The following is a 6,832-nucleotide window of genomic DNA, read 5'->3' as shown; positions in this document are numbered from 1 at the left end:
TTTGAAAATTCTATAAAAACCCTGCAGACAATGAATTCGGGGCTCTTTACCTATTCCGAAATGTCGGATAAGGTTAGAGACCTGGCTCGAGCTTGATTAAACAACCCTTATGTATTTGCATCGGTACACGGCTCCTGGGTGGTCTTTGGGGACCCTGAATTCTGGGCATAACAACAGTACACAGCCACCACCAGCCAGAGAACATAATAGAACATTTTAAAAATGACACCAGAAATGTATCACTATAGTTTTTGGTAGTGTTTGGTGCCATCATGTCAGCTCTGACTCATAGCAACCCAATATACAACAGAATGGCACTGCCTGGTCCTGTACCATGTTCACAATCATTATTTTAACTAAACTAATCATTGCAGCCACTGTGTCAATCAATCTTGAGGGCCTTCCTCCTTTTTGCTGGCTCTCTACTTCACCAAACATGATGTCCTTCTCCTGATAAAATGTCCAAAGCACATGAGACAAAGTCTCACCCTCTTTGCTTCTAGCTGTACTTATTCCCAGATAGATTTGTTTTTCTGGCAGTCCATGATACTTTTTAATGTTCTTCACCAACATCATAATTAAAATGCATCAATTCTTCTCCAGTTTTCCTTATCAATTATCCAGCTTTCACGGGCATATGAAGCAATTAAAAATACCATGGCTTGAGTCAGGTGTATTTTAGTTCTTAAAGTGACATCTTTGCTCTTTAACACTTTAAAGAGGTCTTTTGCAGCAGATTTGCCCAGTGGAATAGAGCATTTGATTTCTTGACTTCTGCTTCCATGAGTGTTGATTTAGATACAAGTAAAATGGAATCCCTGACAACTTCAACCTCTTCTCCATTTATCATGATGTTGTTTACTGTTCCAGTTGTAAGGGTTTTTGTTTTCTTTACATTGAGTTGTAATTCATACTGAAGGTTTTATTCTTTGATCTTCATCAGTAAGTGCTTCAAGTTCTCTTCAATTTCATCAAAGTTGTGTCATCTGTATTTTTTAGGTTAATAAGCCTTCCTCCAGTCCTGATGTCATGTTCTTCTCATGTAGTCCAGAGCTTCTCGGATTATTTGCTTAGCACACTGATTGAATAAATATGGTCAAAGGATACAACCCTGACACAACCTTTTCTGATCTTAAGCCTTCCAGTATCTCCTTGGTCGAACAGCTATTTCTTGGTCTATATGCAGGTTCTGTATGAGTACAATGAAGTGTTCTGGAATTCCTATTCTTTGTAATGTTACCCTTGGTGTATTATGATCCACGTAGTCAAATGCCTTTGCACAGTTAATAAGACACAAATAAACATCTTTCTGGCATTCTCTTCTTTCAGCCAAGATCCATCTGACGTCAGCAATGCTATCCCGTCTTCCTTGTCCTCTTCTGAATCTGGCTTGAACTTCTAGCAGCTCCTTGTCAATGCATTTCTGCAACCATTTTTCAATTACTTTCAATAAAATTTTACTTCCTATGATGTTAACAGTATTGTTTGATAATTTCTGCATTCTGTAGTGTCACTTTTCCTTGGAATGGATCTCTTCCAGTCAGTTGACCAGGTAGCTGTGTTCCAAATTTCTTGACATAGAACTAGTGATTGCTTCCATTGCTGCCTGAGTTTGTTAAACCATTTCAACTGGTAGTTTGTTGATTCCTGGAGCCCTGTTTTTCCCTAATGCCTTCAGTGCTGTTTGGAATTCTTCCTTAAGTACCATCAGTTCTTGATGATATGCTGCTTCCTGAAATGAATGAATGTTGACCAATTCTTTTTGGTACAGTAACTCTCTGTATTCCTTCTATCTTCTTTTGATGTTTCCTTCACCATTCAATATTTTGCTCAGACAATCCTTCACTATTTCAACTCGAAGCTTGAAATTTCTCTTTAGTTCTTTCAACTTGAGAAATGCCAAGAGTGTTCTAACTCCAAGTCTTTGCATACTTTATTATACTACTTTCTTTTGTCTTTTCATGCTGTCCTTTGAAATGTTCTATTCAGCTCTTTTCCTGCATCATTTCTTCCAGTTACTTTCACTACTCTATGTTCAAAAGCAAGCTTCAGAGTCTCTTCTGGCATCACTTTGGTCTTTTTTGTTTCTTTCCTGTCTTTTTAATGATCTTTTGCCTTCTTCCTGTAGGATATTCCTTATCCCATCACACAACTCCCCTAATCTTCTGTCACTAGTGTTCAACACATGAAATCTATTCTTGAGATGGTCTCTGAATTCAGATAGGATACACTCAAGGTCATTTTTGACTCTAGTGGACTTGTTTTATTTTTCTTCAACTTCAACTTGAGCTTGCATATGAGTAATTGGTATCTGTTCCACAGTTGGCCTCTGTCCTGGTTTTGGCTGATGATACTGAGTTTCTCCATTGTCTCTTTCCACAGATGTAGTCAGTTTGATTTTGTGTATTCCAGCTGGCAAGGGCCACATGTACAGTTGCTATTTATGTTGTTGCAAAAGAGTATTTGCAATAAAGAAGTCATTGGTCTTACAAAATTCTATCATTCAATCTTCAATGTCATTTCTATCACCAAGGCCTTATTTTCCAACTACAGAGCTTTCCTACGTTTCCAACTTTCTCATTCTAATCACCAGAAATTATCATTGCTTTTTAATTGCATTTTTATTCAATTTCAGACTGAAGAAATTGGTGTAAGTCTTCAGTTTCTTTATCATTGGCTTAGGTAGTTGGTGTGTAAATTTGAATAATAATTGTATTAACTGGACTTCTTTATAAGTGTATATGTATATTTTTATATATATTTAAAGTCCTATCACAGAAGTCCTAGTCCTGGTGTGGCACTGTCAGAAAAGCACTGAACTACTAACCACAAGGTTGACAGTTCAAACCAACCAGCCACTCCTCCAAAACCCTATATAGGGTCGCTGAGTTGAAACTGACTCAATAACACTTAACAATATCAATGACATCACAGATAGCACTTACTTCTAGATAGATCTTGAAATGTTCCTTGTGACAATGAAAGGGACACTATTCCTCTTGAATATATCATTGCCAGCATAGTAACATTGTGCACCTCAGACCTTGTCACACATGTGCACACGGAGTCACAGGTCAAACTAACTCTGCCACTGACATCTGACAAGATGGCCCTGGGCCTCCTGCAAAGGGTCAGCCGACTGCATTGGCCGGAAGTCCTGGTGCGGCTCCACATAATAAGCATTCAACCTCAAGGTTGGTTTGAACTGCAAGGTCAGCAGTTCAAACCCACCAACTGTTCCTCGGAAATCCTATACAGGGTTGCCATGAGGCAGGACTGACTCAATGGCACTGAATGATAACAATGAAGCATAGTAAACCATATGACTTTCTGATTCAAAATGGCCAGTATTTCATTTCAGCTCCCTAATGCTGTGGCACAGTAGTATAAACACTGAACTGCTAACCATAAGTCATCAGTTCAAACACACCAGCCACTCCTCAGAAACCCTATACAGGGTCTCTATGTGTCAGAACCAACTAGAAGACAATTAAAAACAACAACAGTACCTAGAATATCAATCTTTATGTGTTCCCATTTCATTTGTAACGACATCCAATTTTTCCTAGATCCAAAATTTGGACATTCCATATTCTGATTATAAATGAATGTTTGTAGCTATTTCTTCTTATTTTGGGCCATGCCCCCATCAGCAGATATGGTCCTGAAAATGTCCTTTGCTCCATCCACATCATTTAAAGGTGACTCTACTTTGAGGAGGCAGCTTTTCCCCAGTTGTATTTTGAGTGCCTTCCAGCCGAGGAAGCAGTCTAGTGGTGCTGTAGAATAAGCACTGAACTGCTAACCACAAGGATAGCAGTTCAAACTCACCAACCACTCTGTTGGAGAAAGATGAGGCTTTTTGTTCCTCTAATGATTTACAGTCTCAGAAACCTTATACAGGGTCACTATAAGAACCAACTCAATTCTGGGTTGGGCTTGGTACAACTCTATTCTGGATTGGGTTTGGTTTGGTGCAGCCTGAAGGCCTCATCTTCCAGAGCTATGCCATACAATGTTTCACTGCTATTTATATGGATTTCAGGGGCTAATCCCTCATCAATGGACTGCCTATTCCTTCTTCCTCCTCTGTTCTTAGTCTGGAAGTTCCACTGAAACCTGTCCACGATGTGTGACCCTCCTGGTATCTGATGTGATGGTGGCATCGCAGCAACATGCAAACCACCACGGTATAATAAATTGACAGACAAGTGGGGATAAATGTGTCATTATATAATATTATAATTAATTTGCTTACCCATTTTAAGAATGCAAATGTCTAAATAACAATAGAAAACCATGGGCATAGTTCATGAATAGTTGGACTGTGCTTGAGGCCTTGTGAGAAAGAAAAACAATATGCAATTTTGGTTAGAAAAGGTAGAACTAAACTGATTTGGGGATAGGACTTATATAACAAAAGAAATCAGCCATCTAAATCCTTACATCTAGAAACTAGGAAATGAACAGCAGAATCAATGTAAAGTGAGCAGAAATAAGAAAGATTAAAAACAAGAACAGAAATCAATGAAAAAGAAAATAAAGAATAGAGAAAATTAATGGAACAAAAAGTGATTTCTTTAAATTAAAAAAAAGTAATCAGTAAATCTTTAGCATGACTGATAGAAGACACAAGTACTGCATTAGGTAAATCTGCTGCACAAGACCTCTTTAAGGGTTAAAGAGCAAAGATATCATTTTAAGAACTAAGATGTGCCTGCTTCAAGCCAGGGTATTTTCAATGGCCTCATATGTATGTGAAAGTTGGACAATGAATAAGAAAGAAGACCAGAGAAGAATAATGCATTTGAATTAGAGTGTTGAAGAATATTGAAAGTATCATGGATTGTCAGAAGAATAAACACATCAATTTTGGGAGAAGTACAGTCAGAATGCTCCTTAGAAATGAGTATGGTGAGACTTCATCTCTCCTACTTTGGACATGGTGTCAGGTGAGACCAATCCCTGGAGGACATCATGCTTGGTAAAGTGGAGGGCTCTGGGAAAAAGAGAAAGTTCCCCCAATGAGATGGATTGATATAGTAGTAGCAACAGTGGACTCAAACATAACAACTGTGAGAGTGGCACAGGACCAGGTAGTGTTTGGTTCTGTTGAATATAGGATCACATGAGTCAGAACTGACTCAATGATACCTAACAACAACAACATAATAGGGAATATCACAACAGATTTTGTGTACATTAAAAGGATAGCAAAGGAATATTCTGAACAATTTTACACTTATAAGTTCAACAGCTTAGAAGAAATGGAGCAAATCCTCAAAAACCACAAACTACCAAAATTAAGCCAAGCTGAAATAGATAACCTGACAAATCCTATAAATATTTCTTAAATAAATTGCATCTATAATTATGTATCTTCAAAATAAACAGGAAATCTCCAGACCAAGATAATTTCACTGTAGTATTTACCAAACATTCCATGAAGAGTGTGACGTTGTAGGGTAAGCACTCGATCATAAGGTCAATTTGAACCACAAGGTTTCAGTTCAAACTCACCACCCACTCCTTAGGAACCTTATACAGGGTCGTTATGAATTGGAACCTACTCTATGGCACTTAACAACAACAACCCAGAAAATATGAAACAAGGGAACATTTTTCAACTCATCTTACAATAACAAAACAACAAAAGAAGAACTACAGACCAATATCTTTCATGAACATTGATGCAAAAGTCCTCAACAAAATTTTAGCAAATCAAATCCAATAATATATAAAATATATAAAATATATAAAATATATAAAATATATAAAATATATATCAAAGAAGGATTTATTCCAGGTATGCAAGACTATTACAACATTCTAAAATCAATCATTGTAATCTGTCATATCAACAAACCAAAGAAGAAAAATCATATGATCATATCAATTTACACAGAAATCAAATTGACCAAATTCATTAACAATCCTTAGTATACTAGGAATAAAGAACAGTCTCAGCCTCACAAAGAGCATCTACGAAAAATCTGAAGCTAACATCATAATTGGAGTCCTGGAGTGGCACTGTAGGATAAGCACTGGATTGCTAAACTCAAGGTCAGCAGTTCACACCCACCAGCTGCTCCTCAGAAACCCTATACAGGCTACAGGGCTGCTATGAGCGAAAACCAACTCAAGGTCACTTAACAACAACAAACATCATAATTAAAAGTGAAAGACTAACTGCTTCCCTTCTAAGATTAGGAATAAGACAAGGACATCTGCTCTTACCATTCTTCTTCAACACAGTAATGAATTTTAGCTACTGCAATAATACAATTGAATGTAATAAAAGTTGTTCAGATCCTAAAAGAGGAAATAAAACTGTCTCGATTTTCAGATGCCAACATCCATCTGTCAGTTTGTCATACTGTGATGGCTTACATGTTTCTGTGATGTTGAAGTAGGACACTGCTTTATTTCAAATACCATGAGGTTTTGATAGAGCTTCCAGACTAAGAAAGACTAGGAAGAAAGGCATGATAATTAGCCAATGAAAACCTCTGGATCACAACAGAACACTGTCCAACTGGCTTGCTTTGGACACATCATCAGGAGGGATTGATCGCTTGAGGAGGACATCATGTTTGGTGAAGTAGGGGGCTAGTCAGGGTGAGAGAGACCCTTGGTGAAATAGATTGGCACAATAGGCACACAATGGGTGTTGTTTTGTTTTATGGAAGTTGAGGTTGCTAAGAGTCAAAGCCAACTCGACAAAGGTTATCTATCTATTTGCAAATAACATGACTGTATAGAGAAGCCCAAAGAAATCTTAAAACAAAAACAAAAAATCTCTTAGATCTAGTTAGTGAGTTCAGTAGGTCAC

This window comes from Chrysochloris asiatica, unplaced genomic scaffold (genome assembly GCF_000296735.1).
Source record: "Chrysochloris asiatica unplaced genomic scaffold, ChrAsi1.0 scaffold00450, whole genome shotgun sequence".
Taxonomy (NCBI): domain Eukaryota; kingdom Metazoa; phylum Chordata; class Mammalia; order Afrosoricida; family Chrysochloridae; genus Chrysochloris; species Chrysochloris asiatica.
The sequence above is the reverse complement of the archived record's forward strand: the minus strand, read 5'-3'. Positions refer to the sequence as shown.